Consider the following 26,876-nt stretch of genomic DNA (forward strand, 5'->3'; position numbering starts at 1 on the left):
CAGAGTCCCTCATTGACTCTCTTCAAGAGGAATCTTGATGTGTGGATGGGAGATTGTAGGTTTACCCCGGGTATCACTTCTGTGTCACTGTTAGACAGAGGCACAGTATACTAACCTCGAAAAAGGGTATAGCAAAATACATTTAAAATAGGTGGCGAAAGCCAAACACATTCTGGCTAGGCTTATAAATGCCCTAGGGCAGATAGCCTAGTATGAACCTATGAACTTAAAGGGAGTATAAGAGGGTGTAATGCTTTAGTTTATTAGTGCTTACTTATAAGATTAATTATATGAGCAACTGCAAGGCTTTAGAATGAAAATAGAGTGCTTACTTTGAGATTTAGAACAGTTCTAAGGGAAAAAGTGAAGTGCAGACTTTGTGGAGCCGGAAATAGTTTAAACCCGTTTAAGCGGTGCTGCCCGATCCTGCACTATGCGCAAAATCGTGCAAAACCGCGCAAATGCGCGTTTTAAAGAAGGGAAACTGAAAGAGATAGGAATTGACCCTAAACAGCCAATAAGCTACTAGTTTCAGGGCTGAGACCACTCCTCCAGGGACAAATAGACTGCTCAAAGCTACCCACTCTCACTGGTGAACAGAGAAGCTTCCTCCTATCCAAGTAAGGATATGGGCAACACAGGAAACTATACCACAGTCTGGAATTCAGCACTAGTGATGTTAACAACATTATACAGGTTGTTAAGAATAATTGGTAAATTTTACATCTAGATGATAACATTTGTTCTATTGTTGGTGAGCAACCTAGGTTTAGTTTTAAAAATGAAAAATCTTTAAAGAGGCATTTGTGTTATAAAAATTCCATGCACCCTTGAGGCAATACTGTGGATGTTCCTTTTTATGCGCTGCTGTTCCAAATGTAATTTTTGTAAGTTTATAGATCCATTTGTGGACTTTGTCCACCCAGTTACGAACAAGATATTTCTATCTAATGTTATTGCAGATTGTTGTTCTAGGAAACTTATTTATTTGGCTAAATGCAAGGCCTGTAATTGTTTCTGTATAGGTAAGACCAACAGGTCTCTGTTAGAGAGAATGAGGGAACATACATACTGTATGTACAGATCAGATGAACGCAATGCTTTGGCTAAGCATCTTGTAGAATATGGGAATGAACATGTCTTTGGGTTTAGAGTGGTTGAGATGGTGAACTGTGATATCCATGGGGGTGATTTCAGGAATTTTACTGAGGAACGTGAGTTGTCATGGATAATCAGTATGCAAGCAGATAGGTTTCCTGGTATTAATGGGAGAGTTTGCTTTAAACCAGCTTTGAAAGCGAAAGGTCTCTAAAGAAGTAATGATTTTTTAGTGTTTTAATTGAATGTGTTTTTTCATTGGTTGGTTTGTATTTCTAATTGATAGTACTTGTGCTATTTATTCTAAGTGTTTTTTGTGATAAATTGTCTGAAGAAGCACATTGATTGTGTGAAAATGCTTACTCTATATTTATTAAAATTGTATTTTATGGTTATAGTTGTGCTTTGGTGCTGTTTTGTTTTTAGTTGTATTATGTTTTGGTTAATCAGCACCATTAGTTTTGTTGGGACTATTGATCCTTTATTTACATGAGTACTATAACCAGAAAATCAGTCCTCAGTTTTACTTGTTCTATGAGTCTGGATTTTTTTTATCATCCTCTCAAAATTACAGACTCTTGCCTTGACCATACTAAGGATCACCTGTTTTATCACAAAATTATTTATTCAATTGGCAACAGTATTAACCTGAAAATAACAGACTGGTTTGATTGAGAAAGCAAGACAAAATTTTCACAACCAATTCATGCCCAGAATTTCTGTACAAATGCAATTATGTACCTCTGGCAGCTTTGACTGTAACATGGCATGTACCTGTATGTAATCTCTGTAATGCACCACCTGCCAGCTTCCGGGCATATGTCTGTATATGTGGTTATGTATAATATACCAACATGTTTGTCTCCAACAAATTCAATAGTTTTAAACCACTGCTTAAACAACATCTTAACGAATCCTGGTCCTACACATGCTCATCAAAAGGTTTAAGACTTCGTGCTCACCATACAACATTCTCCAAATACTCTCCTTAAACAGAGAACTTGGAGGTACTGGGTTGAGAGAGCTCAGCCTCCAATTTGGCTATATAGTTGCATCTTTCACATATATTTGAGCTTGTTGGGAGGAGGAGAGGGTGGTCTGTGTACATAAGGCAGTTGTAACATTGCCTCAAGATTCCCAGATTCACCAGCTGGACTGGAGAGTAAACCCAAAACTGACTTTTGGACATGCCAGAATAGTATAAGGAACTACTTTTTGACTTGATCAAAAAGGACCAATAAGGAGCCAAATGACAAAACAATTTTTATGCATAACTGCTGTCTGTACAATCCACTAAGTTGCATGTGGGCTTTGTCTTTAATAACTTCTACCTCTGTAAACTCTTAGCATGTATAAATGTAACTACTGTACATTAAATGTAAATAGAAATGTAACTACTCTCTGTTTAACTGAAACTAAGTATAGTGCAATGTAAGCAAATGGAGCTTTTCTCCCTTGCCCTCCGCTGAAAATGGGTATTATCCAGTTGGACTTTCCCAGTAAACAATAAATAAATTGTAAGACTCATAGAAAACACAACAATGTACTATTCACAGCCTCGCTGGTGAAAACATGAAACTCACCTCCCATCACAGTTTGCTGAACTATCTCACTAAATATATTTGGATCAGTCTGTAAGACCAATAAAGTTTAAATACATTACGTAAACATGATGCAACTTGGAAGTCAGTACAAATGATTAATATATCCTGAGCTTATCTGAAACAATCCTGTGTTGGTTGTGATTGACTGTGCATCTGCTTAGTAAGATTTATTTTGCTTTATATTTTATTTTTTACCTCTGTTTTTCACTGTTTGTAGGAAGAAAAGGATAATTTGTATTAGCTTAAGCTTATTGCCAAAAAATGTGTCATCATCCCCTTTGGGAAAAACTCAGTTTCTACTACTTACCTCATCGATCGGAGCCCACTGAACACTGAAGGTGTTATAAGAGATCTGGGAACACAGGTTGAAAGCAACCTCTCCTTCAAAAACCACATTGACACTGTGGTCAGAAAGTCCTTCTACGTGGCACATCTCATTACCAAGGGTTTTGCATCCAGGAAGAAAGAGGACATCATTTCTCTCTACTCTTCCCTCATTAAAACAATCATAGAGTATAATGCCCCATTTGGCATGTACCTCACTAGACACCTGCAACAGCTGGAGAGGCCACAAAAGTACCTCACGAAGAGGATCCTAGGCCTTAAATACATGTCCTACATGGACAGACTCAAAAAAACTCCAGCTATTCTCTGTCTCATATCGTCTACTAAGAGGCGATCTCTGCTTGACTTACAAAGCCATGTCTGACCCAGCTCTGTTAGAAATGCTACATCTAAAGAAATCCCAATCCCTCTGCACCACACACTCCAGAGACCTCAACCTCATTACCGCAATCAACAGAACATGCTGGAGGGACAGGTTCATAACCCAGAGACTGCCCATGCTCTGGAACAGACTTCCCATACATGTCAAGCAGTGCACCTCACTAGCTCTCTTCAAGAGAAATCTTGATGAGTGGATGGGAAATAAAAAGTTCACCCCGAGGATCACTCCAGTGGATCTACTTGATGGAGGCACTGGGAACTAACGAAGGGCGGCACAATGCCAGGGCACTTCTATGGGCTAGGCTTGTAAAGGCCCCAGGGCCATTAGCCTAGTACACATCTATGAACCTATTTACTTTAGAACAAAACCTTAATATGGAATAATGATATGGAAACTTTATAAGAAAACAAGCATTATTAAATTGGAAAGCGTGCAGCAGAAATCGGGCACTATGAATCTGAAGACTTTCAGTTATTATCAAAGACTAAAATATCTGAACTTGTACAGTATGTCAACATTTAAGAGGAAACATCATCATCATCATTATCATCATCAGCCTCCTTTTTCCCATTTTTTTTCTACATGGGGTTGGGGTATCATGTTAACTATTGCCAATGCTCTTGATTCAGTGCCACACTTCTGCCTTCTTCAACACTCATGCCCAACTGTCGCAGATCTTCTTTCACACAGTCCATCCTCCTTTTTGCTGGATGTCCTTGCTTTGTCTTACCTTCTTCCTGTCTGTCCCAAATCTTCCTCACCAGATTCTATTCTGCTTTTCTGCACATGCCCAAACCACCGTAATCTGTTCTCTTTGATCTTTTCTGCAATTGGAGCTACTATGGCTTCTGCTCTTTTGTCCTCATTTCTTCGTCTGTCCCACAGTATGCATCCTACCATCTTTCTCAGGCACTTAATTTCCATCACCTCTAGCCTCGTCAACTATTTTGCCTTTACTGCCCAGTTTCTGTACCATACAGTAGTACTGGTTGCACCACTGTCTTGTACACCTTACTTTTCAGCTTCTTTGGCATTCTTCTGTCATAGACTACACCTGATACTCTTTGCCAGTTGTCTGTAGCCCCTCTGATTCTAGCTTTGACCTCTTCATTCAGACTACCCTTCTCCTCAACTACCCCTTCCAGATACATGAAGCTGTTTACTTGTTCCACTATCTTCCCTTCTATCTCTATTCTCAGCTTCTTCTGATTTCCCCAGTTTGCTCCCATTACCATGTCTTATCTGTGCTTAGTTTCATCCCATGTGCCTTCAGATTTGCATTCCATTATCCTATCCTTTGCTGAAGTTCTAGCTCAGAGTCTGCCTGTACTGCCACATCGTCTGCATACAGCAGCTTTGTTGATCCGTCCCCTCCAACCTGTCTACTAATGTAGTCCATCACAAGTATGAACAGCAGTGAGCTCAGAGATGAACCCCGGTCTACACCCACTCCCAATGGGAACCCCTCCATGAGGCCGAACACTGTTCGTACTTGAGTCACTGGGTCCTTGTACATAGCCTGCACTAATTCTGCCAGTGTTTCTGGGACTTCAAACCATCGCAGTACTGCCCAGATCAGCTTTCTTGGGACCCTGTCATATGCTTTCTCCATGTCTAGGAATGTCCAGTTGGACTCTTTCCTCATCTCTAGCTTCTTCTCAAGTATCTGTCTCAATGCAAAGTTGCAAACATTGGGTCAGTTGTGTTGCATCCTGATCTGAATCCAAACTGCTCATCTCCCATCTTACATTCTACTACTCTGCATATCCGTTTATCAATCACCCTCTTCAGAACTTTCATGCAATGTTATAGGAGTCTGATGCCTATGTACTGCCCATGGTTGTGGATGTCCCCTTTGTTCTTGTACACTGGCACGAGTATGCTTATTCTTCAGTCATCTGTGATACTCCTTTCTCTCCACATTGCTATTATACCCTCAGGAGCCATTTCTCCCCTATCTCACCCAGCATTTTATCATATCTGCTGTGACCTCATCTGAGCCTGCTGCTTTGTCTGACTTCATCTTCCTTAGTGCTGGTCTTCCTTCTTCTAGGGTGGGCTCCTCTTCTTCTCTCATCATAGGCTGTTTCTGGGGCAGTAAAGCTTCTGTGTTGTTTTCTTCATTCAGAAGCTGTTGGAAATGCTCCTTCCATCTGCCTTTAATGTTTAGAGGAGACCCATTGCAGGTATATAGGGCATTTAGAGGCAACTACCTCTGAGAATGTTTGGGGTTATCAAAAAGTAGTATAGAATCATCAGACAATTTAGAAGATTATATAGGAATAACAAGTGTACTAACTGGCTCTCTGAGAGAGTAGCTGATGCATGAAATAGACTACCAAATTACATTAAAGCAATGACTAGTTTGGATATTGTAAGAACAACTTAGCATTTATTATGGGAATGACTCCTTTGGTATACTGGCAGGCTAGAAGGGCATTATTGCCCATGCCTGAAATATTTATATGCATGTATTATGTATGTATGCATGTATTATTTATTCAAATAGATTGGTGAAAACAAGGAAGTACAACTACATGTATTTATCTGTCTATCTATCTGTCTATTTATCTATCTATCTGTCTCGCTCTTTTTCTCTCTGTCTTTTAAAAGGTTTGAGTCCCTCAGACCATTATTTGCCTCTTGTGTGGGACCTTGAATATGTCACTTAACCAGACAGTGCTTTGGGGCAACCAGGGATTTGGGCTAGGCTCCTCAATGGTCCCCCATACTGCAAATCTAGTGACTACCTATGAACAAGTTTTCTTTGAGGAAGTGCAGTGCAGATTTAAAGCCCTCTGAGATTTCCAAGTTTTAACTTCGTTTGGAAATGTTTCCTGATAGCAAGCCCTAGCATGGAGAACACTCCTTCATCTACCACTGACTTGAATTATGCTAAGCTAGGACAATGTTACCAGTTTGACTACTTCTGAGTGAATAAGGCTGATGATGATGATGATGAGTGAATCAGTGTGAGCTCTATACGGTAGCTTATATCTAAGCAGGAGACAGTAATGCACTTATTAGGTGGAGGGATGGCCTTGTTTGGAAATGGGAGCCAGTGTAAGGCTTTTAGCAAGTCACAGTGATACATAAATGAGTCTGCCAATAGTAAAAAAATCTACATATTTCATTTACAGCTACATGACAACTCTGTATTATAGGATGAATGTAGAGCTAATAATAGCTGTATGGGCAACTGTTGTTTGGATATGCTAAATCCTGTAGCATAATACTTTAACTGTATTTGTCATTTAACTATTTATTTATTTTTTTTACCAGGGAAGTGGACTGGACCTCAGGCACTTTTTCACCTATTACCCAGAACTAAGAGCTAATCGACCTTCTTTCCTAATACTATACATTAAGCAATCAGGAAATGAAGGGAAAGGAGAGAAAGATCATCAGCATAGTCCATAAACCAAAACTCAGATAAACTGCTCACTTACGGTAAAAGTCAAATGCTTAAGAAAATAAGATTACACTAATCTAAGCTAAACTACACTAAATAAATTAATAAATCAACAAATAAATCACTAAAGAAGTAAAGTTGTAATTTCTCTGTATTTATTACTCTGTTTATGTGAATCACATAGAAAGAAGGGAGTCGTAATGCTTCAAAACTTTGGGCATTTATCAGCCGCTTCAATAACTGAGTGGTGGAACAGACAGAATGGTGACCTGGATGGCCTTGGTTTAATCCTAGTTAAAACACACTTTTTTTAGAACTGTGCTCCTGGAATATGAACAGGACTTTTGCCTTGAAAAGCTTCTAATGAATGTAGCTGTTTGCCTGACCCCCAGTTCATGGACTATGTTGATGAACTCTCTCCTTTCTTCTACTTGGCTAATTACTGGAAATATTATTTATTATTATTATATGCACTGATTACTGCAAGTAAAAGCTTTTATTACTTGAGTGATATTTTGTTGCATAATAATGTGATTCTGTCCTATCCGTTCATTAGAAATGAGACTTTCACAGTCATCAGATTTGTAATTTTCTTCATGAAGCTGATGACAACAGCATAGTGCATTCAAATGCAGTAAAAGTGGCTTATTTTTAATGCTGACAAGATCACAAAACTGTGTTCCATCACCACGCCAGGTATTTAGTTTAATGCACCAATGCAACATGCCAGTGAAACATTTGCAGAGAGTGCTGTTCTCCTCATGTACTGTTCTTCAGGAAATAATTTAAGCTGAGTTAGGTCCCATCTGCCTGAGCCTGTGAAAGCACAGGTGGATGCTGAAGATCCCCTTACACTTATCAGAAAGAGTAGGGACAATGAGGTCAACAAAAAGGAGGAATAGTTCCCAAATCACAACAAATAATCCAAAAGAGAGCACTAGGATAGCAGTTTCCACCAACACACAGTTTATTGAATCGTAAATCACGTCACCAGCCACAAAAAACACACACCATTAACGCTGACATAGAATAGTGTATTTTCGTCAATAGTATCACAGACTTCATCAGACAGAGTGTAAATCAAAAGTATCACCTAATATATACCCTTGCCATTAAAACCTAAATGGGTTAATTAATTAATTGAACTAAATAGGAGAACAACTTGTAAAATAAGTGTTGTAGAATACCAAGATGTATAGTATACAACGATCCCCCCCATTAATATTCCAAAACGTCTATGCTGGCCAAGTAAATCAGAGTTATACTAATGGAAAAAGGTCCGGTCGACCTAGCGAGACAGCTTTAAAAAAAGTAACGGAGATCTTCCTGTCTCTGTTGCTTTTTTTAAAGCTGTCTCACTATGTTAAACTCCTTTAACATAGCAAGACACTTTGTAAAAAGCAACGGAGATCTTGCTTTCTCCGTTGCTTTTTTTAAAGCTGTCTCGCTATGTTAAATGGGTTTAACATAGCGAGACAGCTTTAAAAAAAAGCAACAGAGATTCTATGTTTCTTTTTTTAAAGCTGTCTCATTATGTTAAACTCCTTTAACATAGTGAGACAGTTTGTAAAAAGCAATGGAAATCTTGCTTTCTCTGTTGCTTTTGCCCACAGCTCTGATGTACTGGGTAAGCATACGCATGCACAGTATATCAGAACTGTCGCAGAATAACAAACAGCTGCGGAAGGGCAGCAAGGAGGCATTATACAATGCCATTATTTAAGAAAAGTAATTTTTTTCTGTCTTAAATAATGTCATTGTATAATAGCAATAACCCACTTCTGGGTGTGGGTAATGCTGGATTTACCCACGGTTGTCTTTGTTTGGCCACTCGGGCTTTGCCCTCATGACCAAACCACACCAACCGTGGGTAAATCCAGCATTACCCACACTCAGGCGTGGGTTACTGCTATAGTATAAAACTGTCTGAAACCCTATTTCAAAAATCCTTAAATATGTAAAATAAATATATGAATAAATACATACATATATTGTGTATAAATAGTATAAATAAGTTAATTTAATGTCATGTATATTAAAATACATAAAAAACTGCATTATACTTAAAAAATTGAAACCTTTAAAACATAGAGAAACAGCTCTGACTGTTGTTAAAAACATAAAAAAATAGTAAAAATTGTAAGACAATTTAAAATTTCCTGCAAGGTGCAATGAATGCAGGAGCATGTATTGAACAGTTATTGTCCCTTATAACTTAGCAGAGCTAAGTTTTAAAACTGGGGCAAGGGAGACCATGTCATTTAAACCTGGCAATCTATTAGCTTCTAATTGCCAGTATACTTCCCTGTATTCCAATTTGGTCTCCCATGGACCACCCCTGACATCGAAAGGGACATCATCCAGTACAAAAAATATTAAACTGGCATGATGACATACTGATGTGTGCTTATAAAGTGGATTTGTCTGGTTTTCTTTTTTTGTATCGTAGACATGCTCATAAATCCTTTTCTTAAGATTCCTTTCCATTTTTCCCATGTAAAATGCCTCATATTTCTCACACGTTACTATGTATACTATTCCCTAAGTGTTACAATTATATGATTTTGCTACAATGTGTTTAGCCTTACTGCTAATTAGTAATAAAGGGACATTGCTGGCAAAAGCCACATTTAAAAGTGCCAACTTTGCTTTTTCTGCTAACACCACTTTGGTTGTTGACTACACCCCTGCCTAAATATATAGTTTGTCAAAAATAGAACCCAAATCTGAAAACCTAGCAAATCTATCCCATTCTTTAATAAACCTTTTTCTAATAACCTAAACATCCCCATTATAATTCAAAATTAAAGCATTATCATGTTTCATGCTCTCCCCATTGACTTCATCATTAACACCTAAAGGAGTGTCACTAGCACCTTAAATAGGGGCAAGCTGATCCACTTCTTTGTGTATCTCATTAATAAGGTATTCAGGACACCCCATTTCCAAAAAACAGAGTTTTTAATAAAATAATTTCACTTAAAAAGTCATTATCATCAGAGGTCATCTTGCTCCCATGCACAAATTAACCCTTTACTATGCTTTTCGTTTGGGAGAATGGGTGTGCACTAGAAAAATGTAAATATAATTTCATCGTATGTATCTTTTCTGTGGCACCTTCAATACAAAACTACTGTTGTTTTCTGGATTGTGACATCCAAGTAATTCACACTGTTATGTTCAAGATTATAAGTGAAATTTAAAAAACTAGTGGTATTTGATATATAGTCAAAAAATTCAAAAAAAACTTTTCCTCACTCTCAAGCCAGAATAAACAAATGTCATCCAGAAAGTATTTGCACAGCACCCAGCATTCTTTAAATCTGGAATTAAAAATAAATTTCTCCTCCCAGCATGAAAGAACTTTGTTGGCGTAAGTGGGTGCACACATGGCTCCCATAGCTACCCCTTTTGTTTGGTGAAAAATTTCCCTTTGAAATATATAAAGTTGTTATTAAGTATAATTTCCATTAACTCTAAAAATACATGTAACTCCTTTTCTAAGAATTTCCTTTTCTTTCTTCAAATTTCCTCAAAAAAATTCTAAACGCTGCTTGTGGGGAATCGAAGTGAAAAAGTCTATCAAGTCAGTTGTGATAAAAATAATATTGTCCACCCATAAACTTTTTGTGACACTCCTTAAAAAATCCCAGGAGTCGTGTAACACATTTGTTGCTTCCATGGATATGTTCTTCAAACCAAAATCTACAAATTTAGCCAATGGGGCTGTAATAGATCCTCTTGCAGCCACTATGTGTCTAAGGAGTGTGTTATCTATGTACTTATGAACCTTAGAGATCCCAAATATTGAGGGCACCCTTGACTCTTTGTTGTGTAAGAAATTAAAGGTCTCTGTGTCAATGAAACCTTCTAAAACAAAGTAATTTAAAGTCAAGTAAATTTTGTCGTACGCAATATTTATCTCATTCTTGGATACCTTAACATATTTATTCTCATCTAACAAAATGTCCATCATCTTGCCCTAATAAATAATGGAAGCCATAATAACCATCCCACCCCCTTATCTGGCTTCATAACTAATAAATAATAAAACAATTTGACCTAATATTCTCCAATAAAATCCTTCATCCTTCGTTAAATTAGACCACACTCTATTTTTTTGAGATTCCTTCCTTTAACTCTTTTTCTACAGATTTTTTAACTGGTGATGCAAAGGGGGGTTCTAAATGCTTTTTCTTTTTAAACCACTCTTACATTTACTGTTTCCTTCCAACAGTAATTCAAGATTTTTCTTTCATATAAACATTTTTAAATCAATAACTACCTTGTTTATATATCACATTTTTTCTTTGGTGTAAATTTAAAACCCTTGGCAAATAAATCAAAATATGTTATCATAATATCTAAACCACTATAGTTAAATATAGTATGACCATAGTAGTTTGAACTTGCAACCATCACAAATAATGTCAGTTACACTGCTTTCCTGTTGTTTTAATACATGTTTCTCCCTCCTCTGTTCCACTTTAGGTCTTCACTGAAAATAGGCTATGGGCATAGAAAGACTAATCGGGTCAACAAAGATGACTAAGTAATTGTACTGGAGAAACTGACCTAGAAACAAACAACAAGGTAAAAAGTGGTCTACAGTTTGTCCCTGCCATGCCATGGTATGTAATTGCTCCCTTCTATGTGCATAGTTTTGAACAGTGAAACCAGTAAATTGTATCCAGACTATCAAATACAAAAATATCCACAAAGTAGTAAAAACTGGTCTTCATTAATAAGTCTTAGGGTTGATCTTGTGAAATCATTTGATAGAATAAGTTGGACTTTCCACTTTCATTTTTCAAGCATTATTAAATATTAATTTTTCTGAGAAGTTTACAATTGACTCAATGAATGGCATTGGCTGCAGAGTCCACAGCAATATAGAAGGCAGGTTATTCCATGTCCTTCACTTCTCAAGATGCTGCAGACAGACATTCTGTTATCATCTCCCTTCTTTGGTAATAGATCCTTTTGAAATTGGGAGAAAACCTAGAAATTAAACTTTGTGAAATAAGGATAAATAATGGATTTCATTTATCACTCAAAAAGCCACTTGATCAACAGCAGAGAGACTATTTGGATGATAGTGTTTCCCAAAGGTTTATTTTGGCCTTTTGAATCCTAACTAGCAAGAATACAGATCCCAGATGAACAAAGAAAATATCAAATTATTTCTATTCTGATGTCGCCAAGAAAGATTGACTTGAAAGTATGTTTTACAGAGTGACAAGCTCCCTCCCCTTATGTTTTTCATGTATGTTCATAGCTGACTACTAGGCTAATGGCACAAGATCCTTTACAAGCCTAGTCAGTTATACCCAGAATATGACAATAGTATGTCTTAATTCCCAGATATGGGATGGGGTAGTATCAGGGTAGTAGGTCTTTGGGGGTTAGATCCCCGAGTCATTTTACAGAGTGTCACTGTTTAAAAGTGCCATGGGCAGTACCCCAGGAGGGAATTTGTGGTGGCCCATCCATTTAACCAAATTCTTTTTGAAGAGAGGGAGAGATGGGCTTTGTTTTATGAAGATGGGAAGTTTATTCCATAGATGAGGTAGCCTTTGGGATACGAATCTGTCTCTCCAACAAGTTCTGTTAGAGTCACAAATAAGGTTCAGGTCCATGGAATGTGTAACCCTTGTATAATTTTTTTTTTGTGAAAATGTAATATTTTCATCAGGGCTGGATTAGAGAATGCCTTGTAGGTCAGGCATAAGTCACCTCTCAATAAATGATATGAGATGGAGTAAAGGGATAAGGCTTTTAGTCGTTCTGAATAAAACATGTGTCTTACACTTTGTATTTTTTTAGTGAGAAGCATCTGGGGCCACTCTAATTAGTATAAGTGTCTGGTTAGGTACATGTGGAAGAGAGCATTGTACTCAATTATAGGCCTGATGAAGGCCGGGTACAATGGCGCTAGGAATTCCTTTGATCTTGATGCCGTACCTTTACTTCTAAGTTGAGCCACTCAGAAGGATTTCTTCACTGCCATAGCTACCTTGGTGGTCAAAGTATCTCTGTTCCTAGGTCCTTCACTGAGTCTACTTTTAGGGGTGAACTATCAATATTATAATTTGCAAGGATATCTGATTTACCAATGATATGATTATGCATTGTTTAGAATTTAGACTCAGAGCATGGTTTTGGCACCAGTTCTTTGCCATTTATAGGTCTGTTTGTAGGTTGTCAACATCGTTTAGGGGTTCAATGATTGCTCCCACCTTTATTGTAAACTTTTGGTCAGCCAGATTCTACACCTGCAACAGCCACATAAATGATAATATTTACTCTTTATAGTTAACTCACTTACACAGAGGAGTAATTTCACATCTCCTGACACCTGGGAGTTCCTGCCTAGACAGTATTCACCATTATCTTGATAATGCAGTTATAAAACATGCCTATGTGAGAAAGATCGAGAGAGAGAGAGAGAGAGAGAGAGAGAGAGAGAGAGAGAGTGGTCTTATGTGAGTGAATGTGTGTACAAAAGCAGAAGTGACTGTGTGTGTGTGTGTGTGTGTGTGTGTGTGTGTGTGTGTGTGTGTGTGTGTGTGTGTGTGTGTGTGTGTATGTGTGTGACAGAGAGAGAGAGAGATCGCGAGAGATTGAGAATGATCATGTGTGAATGAATGCGTGTATAAAAGCAGACGTGACTGTGTGTGTTTGTGTGTGTGAGACATCGAGAGAGTGAGAGTGATCTTGTGTGAGTGAGTGCATGTATGAAAGCATAGAAGACTGTGTGTGTGTGTATGTGTGTGTGTGTGTGTGTGTGTGTGTGTGTGTGTGTGTGTGTATGCATGCATGCGTGTGTGCATATGTGTGTGTGTGTGTGTGTGTGTGTGTGTGTGTGTGTGAGAGAGAGAGAGAGAGAGAGACCGAGAGATTGAGAGAGAGTGACAGCGAACTTGTGTGAGTCAATGTGTGTATAAAATCAGAAGTGACTGTGTATGAGAGAGAGGGAAAGAATGGGCTGACTTATTTCTTTTTCTAAGTACTAATTTATTTTTTATATATAGTTTTGATATAAAATGCTTCCTCCAACACCATTAACATGTACTACAGAAAGTATGAAATATTAGACTAAGGAACTATTTTACATAAAAATATATAAAAAAAATAATGTAGTACTTAAGTAAGTAAAACACAACAATTTTACAGAAAACCCATTCTCTAAGTGTAGTAATGCCCTCCAGAGTGTGTGTTAATATGTAATTAATGCCCTTCCAGGGATGCAGAGGCCCTGTGCAGGTGTTAATTACACAGCATTATTACTTACTGTAGTGGATAGACCACTATTATCAGCACCAGGATTGTTTTCTCCCTTCTCTTATCAAATTTATTCATCTGTAATCAAAATCAGCACATTCCATGTGTACTCCCCATGTATGATGCACTTTGGTTTCCCCCCTAGTGGCTGGCCCAAGGATTATTGTAAGCTCTCTATTGGAATGTTGGTACTCGAAATTCCAAGTGCCAAAAAGCTGAAAAAAGACCAAAAATCTAGGGAAGAGCAAATCTCAAAGCCCTCCACACCCCAAACATATAAAAACCAACTTTGAGATCCCCATTTCTCAGAGAAAAGGGAGTATTTCAGGGAACTGGACAGCTCAGACTTGGTATATGTAAGTTAATTTTTTGGCCATTCAGTCTCAGTGTTTCAGGACTTCCTCTAGCAGGTCCCAACATTTCAAATGGTTGCCATTGCACATTTGGCTTTTAATTAACATCCGGCCTAAGCCTAGGGCCAGTGCGGTACAGTCAATAATTTTGAAGGTGCTGACATTCACCTTTATACATTGCAACAATTTACTTTTATCGTCTACTAGCATTTAAATTCACATTCCATACCTCTCAACTGGACAGATTTTCACAGAATGTCCAGATTTTTGTCTCATGTTTTTGGTCTGTTTTTCATAAAATTGTGGTTTTCTAGCAAATTAGTGGCAAATCATTAAAGACTGAAGCTAGAAAATAATGACAAACATTTGAGTTTCAGATTTCATACTCTTCAGAAAGTTCATGCTAATGCAAAACCTGTTATTCTATCAACTTTCTAAGTTTGTGTGACACTGTCAGCCCATCTATCTGGAATTTTGTAAATAATTTGAATATTTATATGATTTATACAGAACTGTATGATCAGTACTGAGCTTCAAAATGTGACCACAGCATACCCTGCTGGAACATAGAAGATTAATTTACAAAACTTCAAGAAATAATTTGAAATTAAGTGCTTTATGATAGTGCTATAAAAGTTAGTTTAAATGCAGAAGCAGATACAATGTCTAGAACTAGAAGTTTTTCTATTGTCTGGAAAGAAAAGTAATTACTAGGTTTAAAATGTAAAGTGTTTTATTGCTTTATGACTTCCTTGCAGCTACACAGTCCTGAGTAAACATCTGAGAGATATGCATTTCTCACACAGGGATGTTAAAATTCTATTAGTTTCTGGTTTAGCCTGGAAACTGAAGTCTGGTGACAAAAAGTGATGTCATCCAGTAATGTCTAATATTAATTTTGAACCCCAAAAAAAACAAATTATTACTTTTTTCACTGACCCGAAAATCCTCTCCACTGAACTTCTGTGTCACATCAAATAATGGCACCAACATATCACCCGATCCAACTACCAAACTCCTCGGAGTCGAGATAGACAACAATCTGACCTTTGACACGCACATCAACAATACTATAAAATTAGTTAATAGAAAACTAGGCTCCCTCTAAAGAATTAAACCATTCCTTGCTCCACTTGCTAGAACTTTCATTGCTCATTCCCATCTTATTTCCACCCTCCTGTATGCCTCCCCTATCTACACTTCATTGTCCAAAACTAACCTCAGCAAACTGTCTGTTGCCTACAACAATATTGCCAGATTTGCCACTGACTCTACTTTTAGAACCCATCACTGCCAAAACTTAAGGCAACTATGATGGCTCAAACTACAAAACCTAATTCTATTTCACCAGCTCTCCTTAGCCCACAAAATCCTTTACAAACCCACAAACACTCCCATACTCACTTTCCTTATCACTCCTTACTGTAATCTTAAAAGCCTTTGTTCCTCCGACAAGCTACTTATATCCACTAGTAAACCCGATAACACAGCCGGCAAATCCTCGTTCTCCAACACAGTAGTAAAAACTTGGAACACTCTTCCTCACAATCTCACAGTAATCTCCTCTCTTCCCTGCTTTAAATCCCAACTCAAAACTCACCTCAAAACCCACTGGTTCTGCCCCTGTAGCAACCCTGACTAGCTTTCCTTGGGTATCTAGATACTCTCAACTTTTCTGTTTTAAGAAACTCTTAACAAAACACACTTTTTATTTCTCACCTTCTGTTTTTGTAGTTAATATCTAATGTGTTTTGATGTATATACTATATATATGCTTAATTTGTACCTGTTCTTACTAATGTTTGCATGTGGAGCTTTTCTCCCGGGCCTCTGATGAAAATGGACATATATCCAGTTGGACTAGCTTGGTCAACAAATGTAAAATAAAATAAAATTAAGAAATCTCTTAGAGAGACTGAGCATTTTGTATTTTGTCTTTGACCTGAAAACATCCATCATCATCGCATCTGAACTTGCTTGTAAGACTTAGGGCATAGTATCTCTTTTAGATATAGATAGGAATATAGTAAAGATTAGTTTAGATATTTTCTGTATTTATTTGAGACTGTCCTGCAACGTTGTTTTAAAACATTTCCTGGGATTTTGAACTCTGTTTATTTTCTGAGTATTGTCTTATTCTTTTATTATTTATTATTAAATATATTTAACCCCATCTTTGTGGCTGATATTTGTGAGACATATTTAACCTCTTAGAGTACTTGCATATGTATTTGGTGACATTGTACAGGCCACTCCTGAATAGCTTTGCAAGTCTTGGTCAGACGACCATTTGGATTAATAGCAACATTACACAATAGGATTGAACAACCTTTATAAGAGGTTATAGTAGCTGACAAGTAAGGGTGGCTGATGGCAGCTGGTACTATCTTATAGTCTGGTCAGAAGGGAGCATAGCTAGTAAACCTATGCAAGTCTTTCCCAGGTGTGTGTTGTGTTTGTATATCAATCAAATCTCAAAGTGTGTTTGTGTCAGCTACTTGAGCAGGTTCACGAAGGACTGGGCAGACAGAGAGGGTGCTGGAGGTCTTAGCTAGGCCACTCAGCTGAGATCTTAACCCTATAGCTGTGCCAGTGGGGAGTCTTATTGTGGATATGGAGAAATAGGGAGAAACCAGCCCCAGACTGACTGTGGTCTCTGTGTGCTCTTAAGGGAAATTGTACTTTACTGTGTGTGTACTTGTCATCCTCCCATTGTGTACGTCCCTCACTGTTGCCAGTGGTGAGGATTGAGGCTCCTTGATTACTGAGCCAGTGCAGGGGCATCACAGTTTGAAGGAGCAATATTTAAAAATTGTCCCTATTTTTAGGCCTTTGTCCCACTTTTATTTATGGCTTTGTCCAAATGTCTTGCTGTAAGAGGTTGAGAGGTATGATTGTTACCAAGAGTCATTTTCTCCTCCCCAACTGTTACTCTTTGACATCCCTTATACTAAATGTCTCTGTTATTTACCAGACAGCCTCAGCATAAGTTTCCTTATCCCACTAGTCTGCCAAAATGGGAACAAAAACACTAACCTCATACTGTTCTTTCCCTTTTCTTTCTTCTTTTTAGTATTTTGCTTTTTTTATTTAAAATAAAAATAAAATCTTAATTAAACCTCAATGATAGAACCTATGTTACAACCAACCAACCAAATGTATTCTTCATTTGGACTGATAAATGCTAATACCTTCTAAATATGTACAGTGTGTGAGGGAGGTATAGGATCTGATGGCCATTGTTAATACCCTTTAATATAGTTATCATACCCAGGTGGGGGTGGGGGGTGAGTGAGGGCTAATGCATCTGACTATCATCTAACTTGGTTTAGTGTGTTTTTATCCTGGACTTATCCAGTTATTCCATGTATTCCACTTAGCTCTTGTAAACCTTCCCACCTTTTAATTCCTTTCTACTAATTCTAAATTTTTGATTTCTTATATGATCTGTTTCAGTTCTTTCATGTTTGGGGAGGCTTTCTTCTTTAGTTCACAGGGATTAACCTTTTGGCCACCATAACTATTAATGTTAATAATGCCCTGAAGTGATCCAGCACCTTTATCCCTGCTCTGCCTAACATTATCATGTCCACAGATAATGCTCACTCCTGGTTTAACCCCTTTTTTACCAACTTGAGAATATTCCCCTTAAAGTCTTGTAATCTCTCACACTCTCAAAATACATGTACACAGGTGCCCATGTCATGCTTATCACATCACCAGCATATTCCATCAGTTTGTGGAATCATTTTATGTATTCTACCTGGGTGTAAAAGTACCTCTGCAGGTACTTCCATGCAAAGGTTCTAAATTGTCTGGATTTTGTGGCATATCTAGGTGTGAGACAATATTGAGACTGCACTGCATTTGTCATTTCCTAATACACACAATTATAAAAACAGGGTTCCTATTTCCTGATCGAACATTGAGGTTAGCGAATACCTAAATGTTGATCTGGTAATAACGAAAGCAAAAAAAACATGAATGGCTGATTTAAAGCAGGGAAAGAATTCCCTTGGCCATTATGCAGATTTTGCACCTTTCCCCACTGTAGAGCAATCTCAGAGTTGGTATATTTAGGTAGGGTGGTGTGGGGGGCAAATATTTTGGGTTTTTTTGCGGCTGAGGGAATTCATTCCCTACGTTAAATTTGACGTTGGCTGTTTTAATTTTTCGATATTACCAGATCAACATTTAGGTATTCGCTAACCTAAATGTTCAATCAGGTAATACAGACTCTAAAAACAAGCCAATATGTTATATGAATATCTGCATAATTATTCAAACATCCAGATATAAATATCTATACCTATAGACAAACCACTTGCATCACAATGGGAGCAGCAATGGCCCCAGTCTGGTGAATATGGCTCTCAGAAATGGGAAGAAAACCACATTTACAGCTCTGAATACCACAGGGACATGGGGTGCTATTTTCATTTCATAGATGACATTTTTTTAGTGTGGAATGGTAGCCCACAAAATCTACAGGAATTTATTGTCCACATAAACACGAGCACCAGCTTCCTTAGATTCACCACCAAAACAAGTCCAAACCAAGTAGAATTTTTGGACATATTACTAACCAAGAACAGAGCTAATGGTGACATAACCCACAATTTATACAGAAACCCAACCGGGGTTCACTTTCTATTCCATGGCAGCAGCATGCATCCCCAAAATCTTAAGAGGAATGTCATAAAATCCCAAGGACTCAGGATTTCCAGGGTATCAAAGGACTTCAACAATTTTTTTACAGAACATCAAAGACCTAGAGAACAACTTTTTGGCCAGGGGCTACTCAAGCAGGACACTCCACCAGATCCTGGATCCTGTAATAGACAACAGAAAAGAAAACCCATTTAGCCTTCAACAAACTATTGGGACCCACAACAGATACGAGAACAAATACAAACTAAACTTCATCCTTCAATTCTCCACAGATTACAGGGACATCCAGAAAATCATCCAAGAAAATTGGACTATCATCACCTCGACCAGACACTTTGGACATATTTTTCTAGAAGCGCCAGGTTTCACCATGAAAAAGGGCACCAATATCAAGGACTTCTTGGAACATGTTCCTCCCAGAGACAACCACAAAACCGGCACCTACCCATGTAACACCGCTGAGCCATGTAGCTACTGAAAATACATAGGGTACACTGACCATTTCTACTGCCCCAACAATAGAAGGACATGGACCACCAAACACTGGGAAACTGAAACACAGTAGGGGTGGTGTATAGAGCAAACTGCAAGAAATGCAAATCCTTCTACATGGGCAAAACCATAAATGCCCTCAAAACCAGGATTGCCAGACACCTCTTTGACATCAAGCACAAAGTGCCCACGAATCCTCTTGCAGTTCACTCTTCAAAAAACCGGGACAAAATACATGCAAATTCTTGATACTTGAACAGTTAGAAAAAGTATCCTACAATGGGGACTACAACTCAAAACTGGAGAAAAAAGAACTGATCTGGCAGATCTATTTAGAAGCAAGGAAACCCCCAGGTTTGAATAACATGGAAAATGTCATACCCATCCTGAATCTGAGGACCTTGAACCATGCCTTGTAAAACTGACCAGACACACAGATCTAAGCCAGAAAGGTATGTTCCCCTTACTTTTATGTTTACTTAGTCTTTGAATGTTTTTTATTTCATATTTTATATTATTTTATTTTATTTTTATTTCATTTATTTTATTTTTTTATTCTTTTATTAATTTATATTTTATTCATTCATTTTTATTTTTATTTCTGAAAAATATGCTCAGATTGCATTCCCTTAGAAAACGGTACACTTTAAAGTCAATATGCACACATTTTTTCCTAACAACACTTAAGTTTTTCAAACTAAAGTTAAAACCTAAACCTGTCTTTTATGTTTTAGTGCTAGCTCTCCCAGAAGAAGAAGAATGAACCAGAAGAAGAATCAACCAGATGGCTAAAGCCCATCTGATCTCGAAAGTGCCAGAAAACTCAGTTTCATAACCAGCTAAACCAACATATAAATGACATAGAGTCCTTAACAACACAACCATTGAGAATACTCCCATGCTTCCATGACACACACAGGGACAAAATTAGGTTTCAGGGGAAGGTACAATTCAATCTGACATGGGACGGGGTAAAAGTATGACAAAATTATGGAAATGGTTATTTTGAGGCACAAAGTTTCAAAGTGGCTTCACATTATGACATTATTTCACTCCAGTGGTATCCACTCCCTTACATTTCACCATATTACCCCCCACACGCGATTCAGACAACTAGGCTTTATTTCTCATATTCTCTGTATAGAACATCATGTTTCATAGTTCTTAGTTTGTTAAACAATGATTTCAAGGAATTATATAAATCTGAAACATAATATAGGATTTGATACTAAAATTGATCCACTTCACGTGGCTCTATTACATGGCATTGAGACACACCAGTCCTACTGAATTTCATAGGACCACATCACTGTTAAGTAACTGTTTTTAGCATGCCATATCCTTGGTTCTGTACAAATGAGTTGTGTTTTGCTACTGGTTTTTAATGGACAAGTCTACCAGGAAGGCTCAAACACCTTTGAGCCGCTATTATAGCTCCGCCTTCTTGGATTAGCATTGCACGCATATCCTTCACACACGTGGAGGACATGAGTGTTTGGTAACAGTACAGCCACAGTATATGGGTCAGGGCATCGCAGCCACAGCCCACACGCAGGATTCTGGACCCTCCTCTCTCCAGTTCACGGTTTGGACATTCTGCTGCTTGTGGTTTCCCTTAGGCTGCATCCAGTTGGCTATGAGGAGCATTCTCAAACTTAGAGGGGTCCCTACGAGCAGTTCCACCTGAGCCACTCAAACAGGTCAGAGCTGCTCTCTATACCCCACCATTCCTAAATCTCAACAATAACTAAAACTTAATTCCACACAGTTCTTTTCACACACATGTAAGAAATAATTATACCATAACACTAACCACAGAGAAACGAGTACGGGTCAGGGCATTACACCCTCGGCCCACACACAGGAGTCTTTCCCTGCCTTTTTGGCCTGTTTTACAGTTTTTCTTTCCAAACATTATTCTACTTTTTCCAAGCCTTTTTGTTTGTACAAACCTAATTAAATAATCTCAAGCACAAGAAAAAATCTGTTAGAACACAACACCTATAAAGGCGTTCCCCTTAGTGCAAAGAACAAACACATTAACACATATATTGTAAAACCCATGCAGTTTAGACACCACGGTTGCACTGCTCTTTTCCTAATTTACTCATAATTGAGACTAATTGGGCCTCACTTTAATTGATAAGGTTAACCCGACCCAAAGGATTACAATAAAAAGTCAAGGAAAATGTTTACACCAAATGTGAGCGTTTCGTCACATGGTATAAAATACATTACTTATTCCTTTAAGGCCATTCACAGACTTACTTTACAGTTCACTGTAACACACGATGACACTACTCTTTATGTGACCACATCTGAAAGTCCATGGCTGGATACATACATTACATACATTAAATATGTCTGTTTAAAGTTGTTTGAATATTAAAGGATCATAACAGTGTTTCATGTACTCCACTTTTAATATGCCAATTTCCCTACAATAACTTGGGCTGTAAATAAAGTGATTTAGACAGGTAATTTATTTATTTGTTAATTAGTCATTTAGACTGTTTCTTGTTTACTGGATAATGGTCTGCCAAACTACGGTTGTAGAGGTATGGTAAAAAGAAAAACATAGGCTGGTTTGCGCTTGGGGGATTTCAAAGAAAGTACGTCATCACCACAGAAGCAACAGGAGTCTCCAACCAGGTCTGACACACTACGGACCACATGTAAGTATAGAAGACCATGCCCACCATAAGCCTCCGCATCTGATAGGCTGGACTGGATCCCCACCCCTCCAACAGGGGCATAAAATCCTACACACCACCAGCTCTCAGGTCATTCTGACCAGCGCTTGGAGAGCGCTCATAAAAATCCTTTTAAGGGCTACAAAAGAAACAAAAAGGTTCAGATCTGGATACAGTGCAGCCATGTGCAGGGCACACCACACCATCCACAAGGGGAAGACAGATGGGAAAAGCAAAAACACAGCAGCTCTTTTCAGGGCTCTCTGACCAACGTGAACCAGAGGATCAACAACACAACAGCTCTTTTCAGAGCTCATAGGACAAAAGACAAATAACAAGGGATTAATCCCAGGCAACACACAGCCACAACAGCTCTTATCAGAGCTTTTAATTAACCAATTCTGACCCACAGTAGCAAGGGCACAACAGCTCTTATAAGAGCTCACAAAAAAGGACAGCTCACGCCAAGGCTAATGAACAGCTCTTTTAAAAGCTAATACCAGTCTTTACAAAGGCTATAAAACTGCAGACATCGAAGAAAAAAAGGCTCTTTCAAGAGCCAATTACTAAAAAGTGAGATTGCAACCAGGAAAACACAGGAGAGTGTTCATCAAACGAAGAGAGTGTGAAACTATTGAAACTTTATAGTCTAGGAAAATGCTGCAGGTGACCCATTTACCAGAAACAGACTGCAGACTGGACAAGAAGTTGAGATTCTGGACATTAGTGGGCAGCCACCAAATAAAACCTATGTTAGAGCACTCTAGCAACAGAAAGACACAGATGGCTGTCTGAGCAGTGGTGTGTAAGTAATATTTTAACACTGAATGCAAGTCTGCCAGTATGGCAACAAAAATAAATATTTTCAGTAACAGTGCAGACTTGACTGGAGTGATAAAACAAATCACTTACTGGCACAAGGAGAAACAATACCGTCTTTGTAAAGTTGTACACATTTTTATACTTGCAGTAACATGACATGAAATATTTCAGATCCTTACCTATAACTGCCATTCCTGCCAGATGAAGTATCACATAATGCAGAGAAAGGTAAATAAACAAGCTGGCCAATAATGAAGAATGTACACAAATGTTCCACCCCCCCCCCCAAAAAAAAAGTATGAGCTCCTACAATGCACAGCAGGTAACCTTTAGGCAAAACAGCTGCTTATATCTGCCGGAAGGCATTTATAAGCTTAGCCAGAATGTGTTGGTTTTCGCCGCCCCCTTAGATTAGTTCCCTGTGCCTCTGTCCAGCAGAGCCACTGAAGTGATCCCTGAGGTAAACTTTCTGTTTCCCATCCACTCATAAAGGTTTCTTTTGAAGAGTGTTAGCAAGGAGCTCTGCCTAATGTAGATTGGGATCTTGTTCCAAAGCATGGAAAGTCTCTGGGACAGGAATCTATCCCTCCAGCATGTCCTATTTATTGTTGTGGTGAGGTTTAGATCCCTAGAGCGTGTGGCTCGTGGGGATAAGGTTTTCTTCAGGTGGAGCATGTCCATCAATTCTGAGTTGGACATGGCCTTATATGTCAGGCAGAGATCACCTCTGAGTAGGCGGTATGCAACTGAGTACAGCTGTAATTTCTTCAGTCGAGCTGCATAGGGCATCTGTTTGAGGCCAGTGATCCTCTTGGTGAGGTACTTCTGTGGTCTTTCCAGCTGTTGCAGGTGTCTTGTAAGGCACATCCCAAATGGGGCGTTGTATTCTATGATGGGTCTGATGAGTGATGAGTAGAGGGGTACAATGACCTCTTGATCTGGATGCGAACCCTTTTGTGATTAGGTGGGTCACGTAGAAGGATTTTCTAACCACTTTGGCAATGTGATTATCAAAGTTGAGATTACTATCTACTTGGGTCCCCAGATCCCTTATTACGTCTTCCGTATTTAGGGGACTACCACCCATGTGGTAGTTTGTGGGTACTTTGTTTTTTCCAAAGGGGATGACTATGCACTTTTTGGCATTTAGCTTGAGGCCATGATTTTGACACCAGGTATCCGTTTCAGTGAGACCCATTTGGAGGATGTCTGTGTCAGCTGGAGAGTCAATTATAGCCTGTAGTTTGCAGTCATCTGCGAACTTGGTCAGCCATAGTCATCCTGTGCTTGCCTTTACCTCTAAGAAGTATATGCTGAACAGGTAGGGTCCTAGGGTAACTCCACTTGTAACCGATTTAGAGTCGGACCTATCTCCCGCAACTCTCACCCAGTGGGTTCTGTCCATGAGCCAGTTGGCAACCCATTTTGTGACGTAGGGGTATATGTTCAGGCTAATGAGCTTGTCTATAATACCAGAATGGGGAATGGTGTCGAAGGCCTTTGCGAGGTCTAGGTAGGCTGTGTGTACCACCTTTCCCTCATCTATAGCCCTGGTAACTGTCTCAAAGAAGTCCACCAGGTTCAGGAGGCATGATCTGCCCTTAACAAAGCTGAACTGGGTAGGGTCCAGTGTTTGGAGGTTCCCAATGTCTCTGTTAATGAATTCCATGATGATGCACTCCATAGCCTTGCAGACCAGGCTAGTCAGGCTTATAGGGTGATAGTTCTCGGGGTCTGTTTTGACTCCACCTTTGTGGAGCAGAATAACTGCTGCTGTGTGCCACTCTATGGGTACATACCCTGTCGAGAGGCTGAGTTTGATCAGTGTGTTTAGGTGAGGGGTTAGTTTGTCTTTGAGCTTGTGTAGGACACAGCCTGGGACACCGTCTGGTCCCATTGATGCTGTGTTTTTGGCTTTGGAGAGGGCTGTTTTAACCTGAGTGTCTGTGATTTCAGGGACTTTACATTCTTCTGGTATGGTTATGGGCCCTCTTGGGGGTGAGAGGGGGGGTGAAGTTTGCGCTGAACCTGTCTGCCAGGGGGTTGGTGATATAGGTTGGTTCATTGCATTTTGTGCCATTCTGCACTAACTCTGAGCAGATCTGAGCATTGACACTTAGATTCTTGACATAGCTAAAGAATGCCTTGGATGATTTTATGAGGGATCATAGTTTCTTGCTGATACTGATCAGGGATGTCTTCCCTTCTTGGGATTTTACTCTTTTCTGTACTAGTTTCCTCCTTCTATTGTATAGCTTATAGATGGCAGGAGTCCACCAGACTAGTTTCCTTTTCTTGGAGGAGTGAGTCTTGGTTTTGCTTGGGATGGCATGATCCATGCATTCTTGTAGGTGCCCGTGGAATGCATTAGTAAAGATTTTTGCAGCTTAGACAGCGTTATCCTTCAGCATGTTGGGCTTTGAAACTTTCCACCTTGGTCTTAAGTAACGTAAAGTTTGCTTTTGAAAAGTTTTTCACGGTGGTTTTCTTGTCCGGGGGTGGGGGCAGAATGTGGATATCCAAAATGATTTGTTTTTGGTCATATCTAACCAGCAAGGGGTTGACCTCCGGTGTGGAACACTGGTCGCCCATGTTGGTGATGACCAGGTCCAATATGTTGTCACCTCTGATGGGAGTGTTGACCAGTTGAACCAGGGTGTTTGAGTTTATAAATTCTAGGAAATGTTGAGCAAGGGAGTTAGTACTTGAGTAGTTCTCTCAGTTAATGTTTGGATAATTGAAATCACCCAATATTAGGGTGTTTGGTAGGACCTTTATGTTTCCCAGTGTTTCCAGGAACATGGAATGGCAGTCCTGGGACATGATGGGTGATCTGTAGCAAGCTACAATTTGAATTGCAGTTTTGCCCATTGTTAGTTGCACGTGGATGATCTCTGAAGCATTGTGCTGTGCCACTAACCTGGAGGTGTGGGTATCCTTGATGAATATGGATACGCCCCCGCTTTTTGTATTTCGGTTTGGGTTCTGTGGCCGAAATGTATGGTATGAGTTGTAGTCTGGTAGTGCTGGGGTGCTCTCTGGAGCCTTAAACCAGGTTTTTGTTACTGTACATATATTGATTTTCTCCATACTGAGGAGTGCCTCGAGTGCATGCATTTTGAGGTTCAGACTTCTGGCATTGGGTAGCACTACCCTCAGTTTTTTGTTACTTGTGCTATTTACAGTGGTAGGTTTGTCTTTTGAGCCTTGCCTAAAAAATGGCACTATGGGGGTGGCGAGAGCCTTGGCCAGTATTCAAAAGCCTAAAGGTGACAGGTGTAAGCCGTCTCTTGTGAAGCAGTGTGGCTTGTCGAGCATGTCATCCCAGGTGGACAGACACTGGATCCCCTTTGAATGACACCAGAAACTTAGCCAATTGTTGAAATTGAGAATTTTTTCTTTATACTGTGGTATCATTCTTGGTGAGGGCAGGATACTACTCAGGGTCAGGGTCATACCGGCCTGGGCTACGTGATCAGAGAGCTCTTCCATGTCTCTTTTCATGTAGTCCAGAGAGGCACGGCTCAGGTCATTCACACCAACATGGACAATGACAGAGTCATATTTGTACTTGTTCTATAGTGACCTGAGTGCTTGTGTTATGTGGCGGATCATGGTGCCCGACAGACTGCTAACAGTAACCTTCTCCTTATTCAGCCTTGTGAGTGGGACATCAGCGTGCCTGACTATAAAATCACCTATTACTAGTATGTTGGGTAT

This window comes from Protopterus annectens, chromosome 2.part1, assembly GCF_019279795.1.
Source record: "Protopterus annectens isolate FY-2018-M chromosome 2.part1, PAN1.0, whole genome shotgun sequence".
In the NCBI taxonomy this organism is placed as follows: Eukaryota; Metazoa; Chordata; order Ceratodontiformes; family Protopteridae; genus Protopterus; species Protopterus annectens.